This window comes from Conger conger, chromosome 6, assembly GCF_963514075.1.
Source record: "Conger conger chromosome 6, fConCon1.1, whole genome shotgun sequence".
In the NCBI taxonomy this organism is placed as follows: domain Eukaryota; kingdom Metazoa; phylum Chordata; class Actinopteri; order Anguilliformes; family Congridae; genus Conger; species Conger conger.
This window is the reverse complement of record NC_083765.1, coordinates 10,682,807-10,694,391: the sequence shown is the minus strand read 5'-3', so window position 1 is coordinate 10,694,391 and position 11,585 is coordinate 10,682,807.

Below are 11,585 nucleotides of genomic sequence, written 5' to 3'. Positions count from 1 at the left end.
ATATAACTGGGCCTTCCACAATAGGGGAGAAGAGTGATTAGTGGTGTTTTGTATGTGTAACGCCAACCCTGAAGTTTTATTTTTAAAAATTCAAATTTCTCCTTTGAGAACTCAATACAAAAGAGAATTTTTGTACACATCAGATTATAAAAGTGAACTACATTGATTCAGCCATTACCGTGTACCACTGACACTGGCAAAGATTCTGCTGAGATTTACGAAGATAAATGATTTCCCCTACACAGCAGAGCAAGGGGAACCATTGCATATTTATGTACATAAGGTGCCTTCAACTCACTAAATTTATGCTTGAGCTACATTGAGATGCAAATGGATCTTGTTAATTTCTTCCCACTTTGTGTTCTTAATAGACTTTGGGGAATGTAGCACTTGCAGGAACTGGAAGTTATTCTTGAAAGGAAACTCTATAGAACTTAATACACAGGATGTTTATGTCAAATAAAACAACCACAGTGAACTAAATGGGAAGAACAGAGCATAGAATGAATCTACAAGCACAATACAAACTAATTTGATGAGAAAATAACTAATGTCTCGTGACATGACACTTTGTGGAGCAGAAGAAGCTCTGACCTAAAATGATTGCACCTGCAAAATAAAAGTCAACAAAAGTGTGATCCTGACAGCTTGGACAAGTAATATGTATTCATATGCATTCATATTACTATATATATAGTTTGTGTAATCATTCACATTACATCTGAACAATATGTAATGTTCTTCTTCTCATCCCCTTATTCTCCTTGTTTTTCAATTTCTCACTCAACTTTAGTAAAATGTTGTTCTGAACATAGGCCAGTCTAGAACACTTAAGTAAACTAGCAGTAGTACCCATCAGGTAATTTTGATCATTTTGGATTTGAATTCTAATTGATTCAGACAAAGGGGGAAAACACAAAGACAGCTATAAAAAAACTTGGTCAAAGTCAAACATATACACATACCATGAAATAAAAGCTGTCTGTACTTTTGTCTCACATTTATCTTTTGCCCTCAAATCTAAATGATTTAAGTATACAGCAAAAATAACACATTTCACTCTGCCATCTCAATACTTTTGAAGGGCACAATTTTGCCACTGCGTGACACAAAGTGTTCAATATACAGTGTGAATTCCTACCTCAGAGTCATTAGTCAACTTTTAACTGAGTGTCCCAACAAGAAAATGAACAGAAAACAAAACAACGGCTGTCATGCTAATTTAAAGTATGTCCCTAATAGGCCTTTAATGTCGTTTTCTATTTGTTTTGAGGACGTGACGGACGTGGCGTGTGAAAACGAGGCCCCTGGGGGTGCAGTGTTTTTCAGCCTGTAGGCGCTGCTTTTAATTAGTATGGAGAGCACTATAAATCAATCTCCCACTCACATGTTAAAGGGCCCAGTTTATGAGCTGGGATTTATTATCATCCATTTTACAACAGACACCTCTGCTGAGACCGTGCCTCCCTTCAAAATGAAGGAGGGAGAGAAGTGAGCATTTTTTGCCGTTTTTTAAAATAATTTCCTTTAATTTGGGTTGTTTCTATGGTAATTGTACCACTATACCAGTAATTGTCTATAAAGCTATGCTACTCAGTTATTTGTGGGGCTTATATTATATATTTGTTTTTATTATTTTTTTATATTTTATTTTTTGTAGAAGAAAATAATATCAAGTGACTCACCTCAAGTGACGCAATTCAAGTTGTTACTTTGCTTTGCCTGCTGTTGGGATGCATGCAAACTGGTAATTAGCCCACGTGTTTGCACATTTATGTGCATAGGAGGGACCTACTGAATGGCAATAGTAAAAAAATGGGTCCACCCAGCCATCACTCGCAGTGGATCCCACATCCCACTGAACACAGGAAATAAGATGTGGAGTTACATAACCTCACAGGCTGTGTGTTTCCTGCGTGGGGCAGCCCATGAGGTGCTCAGTGCAACGCTGCTCAATCTGTCCTTACAGCAAGGCTGGCAGGCATCCAACTCACTCTATTGCAGCACCTCCTTCCTGCTCCTAACAGGTTGGGCCAGCCAGACTCCTACATGGAGTTAGGAGGTGGGCTTCTGCTCCCTAGCCAATTCCCCGTATGATTTATCATTCACATCAGCACCAATGCCACCTAAGATGTTTCGTCTGTCCAAGCTTGCAGATGTGATCAAGAGGTTCAGCTGTTTTTCAGACCGAATTTCAGAAGAGGGAAGAAATGTGATCTAAGTGACTTTGACCGTGGGATGATTGTTGGTGCGAGACAGGGTGGTTTGAGTATCTCAGAAACTGCTGATCTCCTGGGATTTCCACATACAGCAGTCTCTTGAGTTTACAAAGAATGGTACGAAAAACAACAAACATCCAGTGAGCAACAGTTCTGCCAACAGAAACGCCTTGTTAACGAGAGACGTCAGAGGATAGGAAGGTGACAGTAACGTAAATAACAATGTATTACAATGGTGGTATGCAGAAGAGTATCTCTGAACACCCAATGTGCCAAACCTCTACGTGGATCGGATACAGCAGCAGAAGACTTAATAAGTCTAAAAAATACGTTTAATGAATAATAAAGTGCTCACTGAGTGTATTGTGCATCATATTAATATATTTGTGTTTTGGTGGGTTTGAGGAACATGGAAGAGCATCAGAGAAGTCACAGCACAAAGTAAACAATGATGAATATTCAAGCCAAACCCTGGCCTTAAATTTGCCTGCTTCATGGTTCCAGGAGACCAAAATGATTTTTCTGGGTGCGCATTCCCTTCTGAGCAACTTTTTAAAGCAATTATCACTCAATTGGACCAATTTATATACTGCTGAGTTGACTCTCGGTATAGGTCTGTTGAAAATGCTGACGTCTCAGTTAATAAGAGCCCGGACAACTGAATCAAAGGGTGATGAATGGAACATTTGGGTTTAAAATGACCCACTAGTGTTGCAATTGCCGGCATTTACCGCCATTAAATGAGTCATAAAAATGTACAAATGAAATGTGATCAATAGCAATATTGATTGTGCCTTTTTGCCCATCTCTTTTTAAAATGTTACACTGCTGCAGAACCCTAAGGTGAAAATAGCTTGCTGTAATTTTGTGAAACACTAATTAAGTAGTTCAACATGTATTTTGCAGTCAGAAATAAATCATATTTTATTTATGTTTTATTATATGTTGTTAAATGGGCACAGATGGATATTGTCGCTTAATGACCAGTATTGTGTTCCTTTCGAAATGAGTGTTTTTCAGCTTCGCTTTACCTGATTTTCATTCATACTGAAATGTATATTTTAGCATATATTAAATTGTGAGAACTTTTAAGAATGCATATACATATTTCAGGACTGTGTGTCAAAAGTGGTTATGAAACCGTAACCTGCTTTTCCACTCCACTTTATTCAAGTTATATTCTTAAATGTATCCATATATACATACAGCAAGCTCTCTCTCTCTCTCTCTGCAAATATTAGGACTATTAAAACCAACACAATGCAATCAATTAAAATGTATAATAAGTAAGACACTGAAAATGATAAACAGAAAAAAGTTATTGTGGTAGCTTATAACGGCATCAATACCAGCATCAGTACCCGGGATGTTGCTGGGTAAGCATTCAGCACTCAAAGCCTGACACAACCATTAATTACCACAGGCTCAATAGCAGCATCACCGCAACACGCGTGTGCATGTGCCATTTGTTTCACTGTCACATCGCCCCCTTAAGACGTGTGAACAGAGGACAGTTTTAAACACTGTTCAGTTCCATGTGGAAGAGAAGATTTGCGTAGGGAATAGATAACAAAAAGAAAGACCATTTGTATGGCAAGAGAAGTCAAAAGTGCCAATATGTTACTATCAAGTACAATAACGTTTAATCTCCTTGCTTAATGAGCACCAGCTCACATGGAAAGCTGAGCTAATCCCTCTTTATGTACAGTATTTCATGGCTTTTGTTGCTTTGAACATTGGCGGTTGGTTATTCATTGCCTGGCATGTATTTATAAACACTGTTGCACATCACTATTTTATCAGGAGAAATATATTTGGCACTAGTGTAGTCAGTGTCAGTTTGTGAATCTCAGTGTACAATTGGTCAAATTTTCCTTAGAGAGCAGAAATACAATACATCTTCCTTTGTAGAGAGTTCAGAAAAAATGAATCATGAAGCATGGATACTTTACGTTTAATCATAGTACTTTATCCATTAATTGGTCTGTAAAGCTAACTTAGACATATCAGCAACTAGTGAAAAATGTCAAAGTAACTGATAGATAATTGCTTTACTGAAATATTTCCCGCAAGTCAACCTGCGTTAATGATATTACAAATTATTTATTTATTTATTTATTTCATGTTTGGGTGCTCAGAAAGGTTATTGAAACTGAATTTTAAAAAATGATTGAATTGTGTGTGAAACAAAGGGGTTACTATTGAAGGTCACTTGGTCTACCTCTCAGTGAGTGCCCAGTGCAACATTAGCATTGGCAACGACTGTGATTTTATGATTTGTCCATTTGCATTCCACACTCAGCCCCCTGAGCCCTTATTATTTCAGTGCTGTGAGGAGCGGCGGAGAGCGCTGGACACAGAGACCGCAGCAGACTGATGATGTGGCCAGGGGCTCACGGTTAGCAGCCATCCCTCCCAGCAGCTTGAAGCTTATGCTAGCTGTGTTAGCATAGTTTATGTTCAGGTTACCACCTTGGAACGGGGTATGAATACTGTCCCAAAGTTTGCGGAGGTCGTCTGCAGTCTGGGGTTCCGGAGCCTGTTCCACACGCAGACTCTTCCTAAATCTCCTCTTGCTTTTTGTGGCCTGTCTGGGGTCCCTTAGAAGGGTGAGCAGGGCTATAGCTTAGAGGTGACCAAGCCCGCTCTCCGGGCCTGTGTTTGGGAGAGGAGAGCCGGCTCATTACTCTTCAGACCTGTCTGGGACCCATTTCATTTGGTAAATGGGTCCATTCCCATGACAGGACGGGGCGCGGATTGATGGATCGGACAGACGAAAGCCGGGGAACCGAGAAAGCGCCGGAAAGTCGAAAGGGAGGGAGAGAGAGAGGAGGGAGGGAGGAGGACAGAGAGACAGAGGAAAATAAGAGGGAGATGTGTAAGATGTATAGACAGACGAAGGGGAAGGATATATAGATATAGTAAGAGAGGCCAATATGAGGACAGAAAGAGGGATGGAAAGAAGCAAGGGATAAGAAACAGATAAAGAAGAGAGGGCCAGCCAGAGGGGCAGGATATTAAGAGACATAGAGAGAAAGAGCTGGAGAGATAACATGCCAGGATAGGAAATAATAACAGGCTGAGAGAAAGAGGGAGTGTGTGTGAGAGAGAGAGAAAGACAGAGAGAGGGGGTGCCAAAACCCCTCCACAGACAGCAAAAATCCATTAAAATAATGCAGTACAATAATCAAAGATTAGTTGAAGGAAAGGATGTTTCATGACAAACTTCATTTGGCTGTCATTCGTCAGGATACATTTTTTCAGCGTTTTAGATTAAAAAAGTTATTTTCCTTGATAAAATCTGACCCCCCCAGGACCAGACAGCAGACATGAACACTAGGAGGGCTGAGCTCCCCGCACTCTGAAGGCACAAATGAGCAGCAGCGTAGAGCAGAGGAGAACAAGCCTCTTTACGACCTCTGTTTTATCATCCTCACGGCAAACTGGGGAACGCAAGCAGTGAGGATCCCGTCTCTCTTTTCTCCCACTGTGTTTGTTAAGGGCTTGATTAAGTGGGGTAGTTAATTAAAACTTATTTAATGAGCCATCTTATCCCTCTTTGTGTTTGCCCATAAGAGAAAACATAAAACGATTATGATCAATTCCATGTCCATTCAAAAGGAAAACAAAAATGGATGTTTAGCAAAGATACTCCAATCACCAATATCTGTGATGGAAATTATCTCATTAAATTGTCTGTAATAATGGCTTTTCTCCCCATTATGCATATGACATAATACTCTCTTCCAAGTATGCAAATATTGGCACCAAGTAGGAGGTGAATCTATTGGCTGCACATAAAGGAATAAGTTGACCAGACCTGAAAGAGACCTACCTGGTTGAAACATTTTTTGTTGTGCAGCCAGTGAAGTTGACTTTGAAGCATTAAGGATCCACGCTAACTGTCAGAGACGCAGGCAGCAGACCTGCTGGGCCTGGGAGACCCCAAAGAGCAGTCCGCGCTTTATTCTTCAAACACAAACGGCCGCTCTCTCTGTCCTTTTCCGTCACTTCTGCCACGGTACGCATCAGAAAAGCAGTCACGCAGATCCGGGAAGATGATAAAAGTAACGGCCCGTACCTCCACATCTATTATTTTGCCCTAAAGCAACGAGAACAAGAAGAAAAATTTGAGGAAAAAAAAAAAGAACCCAAACAACCTGCACCTGAGGAGAGGCCAAAGAAGAAAAATAATTGGATACCTGTGTATACCAAGGACAAAGATGAACACGGCTCTGAGAACGGGCAGGACGCTAATAAGAGTCAGGAGCTCGGGGGCACGAGAGAGAGATGAGCACTGATGAACTGAGAGAAGGACAGGTGCAGGGAGTCTCATTGCGGTTCCCAGCCCTTGGAGGATGTACGTAATTGTAAAGAGAGCCGGTGCCAGCTGGAAAGATGCCCAGCAGTTGGCCTGCGTTAGGGTTACATGTCTGTACACGGACATTATGCCAACTGTACAGCCACACTTTAGCTCCTCTTCCCACACTGATGTTTTCAACACTGCTACTAAATACCGTTTAGCAGCACAGTGACTGTGTTTCAGCCTGTCCTCTGGGCAGTTGTAATAGACATGATTAAAACAACATTTTTTTTTCATTAAGAAAGGATTCCAGATGGATTATGGTTAAAAAGAAAAAAAAGGAAAAAAAATCTGTTAAGCCTGTACTTAATATTTCTCTTCTATCCTCACCTAGGGCATGGTTTGTGATTAGCAAGGGGGTTAGAGTTTCTATAACTCTTGTGTTGAATGAACAATGTTAGCGAAGGTTTACTCTGTTCTGCTACTCAATGCTGAAATATCTCAGCTCCTCACCACCTCCATTGAATTTCAGAAGGAAGAGCTTAGCGGAAACGGCAGTTTATCACGGAACAAAGCAATGTGCACCGGTTAGACATTATTATCCTTTCATTATTATCCCACTCACTGATTAAAGAGGATTAAAATATAGCCCTGTAGAAACTGAAATGAGGGGGAAATATCATTACATTGAGTTTGGTTATTTTGATTTCAGTAGACCACATACATTTATTTATTATTTATTGTAGACTATCCTGTCACTCATTTGATTTGGAGAAACAAAACCTTTCCCATTCATGTGTAACCTATTTAAACAGATGGATTTATTTTCATTTCCTTTATTTATTTTTTTCCGACAGACAGCAAAGTCTATGCCCAGGGATGAAACACATTGGCCTACTTGTGTTTACTAATGTTAAATCTTCAGCTGCTGAGCCCTTAAGTTTTCCGATTCTCAAAATTGCCCAAATATGAACACTGACAATATTTGTGCTCCCAGAAATGGTGTATTTACTTCCTCGTGGAACACCAGTGTAAACACATTAATGGAGTGGGGAAATGTTTTGAGCACCTCTCTACCCTGACATAAAGTACGAAAACACAAGGCTTTGCCAGCACACACCATGGAGAAACCAATCAGATTTTCTTTTTGTATTTTTTTTATTTTATTCCCCCACTGTCATCAGCAGTTGATAGATGGGAGATTCCTGGAAACCATTATAAAATGACAAAAATAAGCTCATTGTTTTTCCATGTTCAGTTTTCCATTCCCTCTGTAGCCAGTAATTTAATCTGTCAAAACTGGCCGTCGTGGAATGCTGCCGTTGTCTCTTGGCCATGTGGAGAATCTCCTGTGTGATCTTAATTAAATACATGCTATAGACTTTATTGTTTCCCTGGGAGCAGGTGCACACAGAGTTACCTAGGAGGCATGGTGTTTCAGTGATTCACGGACTTTCCTTTGTTTGAAACGACTTCGCCTCTTTTCCGCTGTGATCTCAGAAAGACTCGCGCCCGTTCCTTTCCCCTCCGGGAGTCTTCAGAGTCGCAACATCAACCTTAAAATTGTATTTATTACTCTGTTGAGTAGGAAGACAGGAAGTTGTTAAATCAGGACAGTAATTATTTCCCTAGTGGAGGTGTAGACATCAGAGCCCAGAGAACAATAAACTGTGCTTGTGCTAGCATCTGTACTAGCCTTCCAAAGGGTACCTTATTAAGGGAGTACAAGGTCTAAGACAGCCAATAACTAACATTTACAGTTCAGCAACTAAGAGTCACACATTAGCATCTGGTGTATGTTAAAGCTTTGATTAAGGTTACCAAACACAGACTCTATGACTTTGCTGTATACAAGTTATTATGGAAAATTAAGAGGAAATTAATGTGCACTCTTAAATGTTTAACATGATACATATTTTATACTGAATAACAGCTTAACAATATACACTCACCGAGCACTTTATTAGGTATTTCTTAGACTTATTTCTTAGACTTTTACTGCTGTAGCCTATCTACTTAGAGTTATGATGTGTTTTGTGTTCAGACATGCTCTTCTGCATACCTCTGTCATATTTATTTGCGTGGTTATTTGCGTTCCTGTCACTTTCCTATCAGCTTTGACCAGTCTGGCCATTCATATCTTCTTCTGTCATTATGCAGCATTTCTGTCTGCAGAACTGCTGCTCATTGGATTTTTTTTTTTTGCACCAATCTTTGCAAACTTTAGCGACTATACGATGTGTGGAAATCCCAGGAGATCAGCAGTTTCTGGGATACTCAATCCACCATGCCTGCCACCAACTATCATCCCATGGTCAAAGTCACCTTTTTCCCCATTCTGATGGTTGAAGTGAACATTAACTGAAGCTCCTGACCTGTATCTGCATGATTGTATGTAGTACACTGCTGCCACACAATTAGATAATCGCATGAATAAGTAGGTGTAATAAAGTAAAATGTTCCTAATAAAGTGCTTGGTGAGTGTATGTCTATACCTTTACACATGGGTTCATCCCTGGATGAATACAATAGGTCCATTAACCATGACTCGATTAGTGTCTGACGCCAGACTGCCCCTGATAAGTCCCCTCAAAATGCATTCAGATTAGACCCATTACATTAGTGTGGATGTTACCTACATATTTATGAATTAGGTGCCCATTCCAGTCTGACCACATCTACCTTCAGCTGATTTTTGCCAAAAGAAGTAAACAGTAAATCCTACAGGCTCAGACATATTTGGGTTACAATACAAATTGGGTTTTAAAAAGACTAGATTTAATAGTCGTTTCAATTAATTTAACTGATTTTCTCAAGGACTGTCTGACTTAGCCATCAGCACTAATCATAAGCACAGCATTCAAATCATTGGCCAGAAAACAGCCTGTCTGTTTGTAGGTATCATTTCCAAGTTACACTGATCACATAAATTGCAGGCTAAATCTTTAATATGATCATACCTTTAGATGAATTGCCAGGAACAAAATAAACCATTTTGTTTCCTTAGAAAGAAAAGGCAAATAGAAGTACCTTCACAGTAAGTAATCATGGGTAATTACACAATTTGTCTAACACATCATCAGGAAGATTAGTAAGATCTCAGCCCCCAGTGTCTTGAGTCTCTCTGGACTGTATTAAGCTGATTGCAAGCTTAAAGTGGTGCACTTTTCACTAGTTATGGGAGTGTGAGGCAGAGCTGGGTCAAATACATAATTGATTTTGGATTCAAATACTTTTCTACACTTTACCGAGCTTATCTTGTGTATTGGAACCTATGAAATGCCATCTAAAACTGCAAACCCCAACCACTGAATGTGCTCCATCACTGATTCCTAAGAATCAATCTGAAGACCCCTCTCTCTACTACCTACTTTGGTGCGAGACTGGCTCAGGAGGTAAGAGCAGTTGTCTGGCAGTCGGAGAGTTGTCGTTTCGATCCCGCCCTGGGTGTGTTGAAGTGTCCCTCAGCAAGATACCTAGTCCCTAAATGCTCCTGATGAGCTGGTTGTGAGTGTGTGTGTGTGTGTGTGTGTGTGTGTGTGTGTGTGTGTGTGTGTGTGTGTGAATGAGAAGCATCAATTGTACAGTGCTTTGGATAAAGGCGCTATATAAATGACCATTTACTTTTTACTCTACCACCACACTGGCTTTACCTAATTGCAGCCCACATCTGAAAACTATTAAAGGCCACTCTCTGTCTGAGATGGGTAGAGAGGGATAAATGCTGATGCAACAAGGAGAAACATAGGGACAAATCTATGTATCAGACAAGAGCCCCATTTAATGCAGCAAACACAGTCTGAATTAAAGCTCTTTAACTACATCTCTGCAAGAGCTTTACAACACTTTGCATGCAAACCATTCCAAACGCAATCTGTCCAGGCTCTAAAACCAATGAGGTTAATGCTTCATTAGATGCGTTTGGTGTTTGCTGTTTCTTCTTTGCTATTAAGAAGACTCAACAGGAATATAATTCTCAGAGAATCTGAGCAGGCTTGTGGAAAGGTTGAAATGTCATTGTCTTTGCACAAGACCATTATATAAGCTTGGGCATGTTAGTACCCCAGGGAATCCAGGTTCGCCATGAGCTCCTGTTTCACCTGTTCTTGACTGACAGGTGTTATGGGGAATTAAATGCATGCATGTCAAACTAGGCTTGAGGTAACTGCATGTATGGAGCATAATCATGGCAGATTGGGATACGACTCCACCTGAACTTAGGGGATGTTGAAACAAGCCACTTGCCGGCGGCGACAGTTGTTTTCTACAGACTGTCGGGATAAACGCCCACTGACAGCTGCATTCCCCTTCACAGAAGAAAGCTACAGTCAGGTCCATAAATATTGGGACATCGACACAATTCTCATCTTTTTGGCTCTATACACCACCACAATGGATTTGAAATGAAACGAACAAGATGTGCTTTAACTGCAGCTTTAATTTGAGGGTATTTACATCCAAATCAGGTGAACGCTGTAGGAATTACAACAGTTTGTATATGGGGGACCAAAAGTATTGGGACAAACTAACAATCATAAATCAAACTTTCACTTTTTAATACTTGGTTGCAAATCCTTTGCAGTCAATTACAGCCTGAGGTCTGGAACGCTGGGTTTCATCCCTGGTGATGCTCTGCCAGGCCTCTACTGCAACTGTCTTTAGTTCCTGCTTGTTCTTGGGGCATTTTCCCTTCAGTATTGTCTTCAGCAAGTGAAATGCATGTTCAATCGAATTCAGGTAAGGTGATTGACTTGGAGGCGGCACGGATGGTGCAGTGGGTAGCACTGCCGCCTCACAGCAAGGAGGTCCTGGGTTCGAATCCCCGTCGGCCGGGGCCTCTCTCTGCGGAGTTTGCATGTTCTCCCCGTGTCTGCGTGGGTTTCCTCCGGGTACTCCGGTTTCCTCCCACAGTCCAAAGACATGCAGGTTAGGCTGATTGGAGAGTCTAAAATTGCCCATAGATATGAGTGTGTGAGTGAATGGTGTGTGTGCCCTGCGATGGACTGGCGACCTGTCCAGGGTGTATTCCTGCCTTTCGCCCAATGTATGCTGGGATAGGCTCC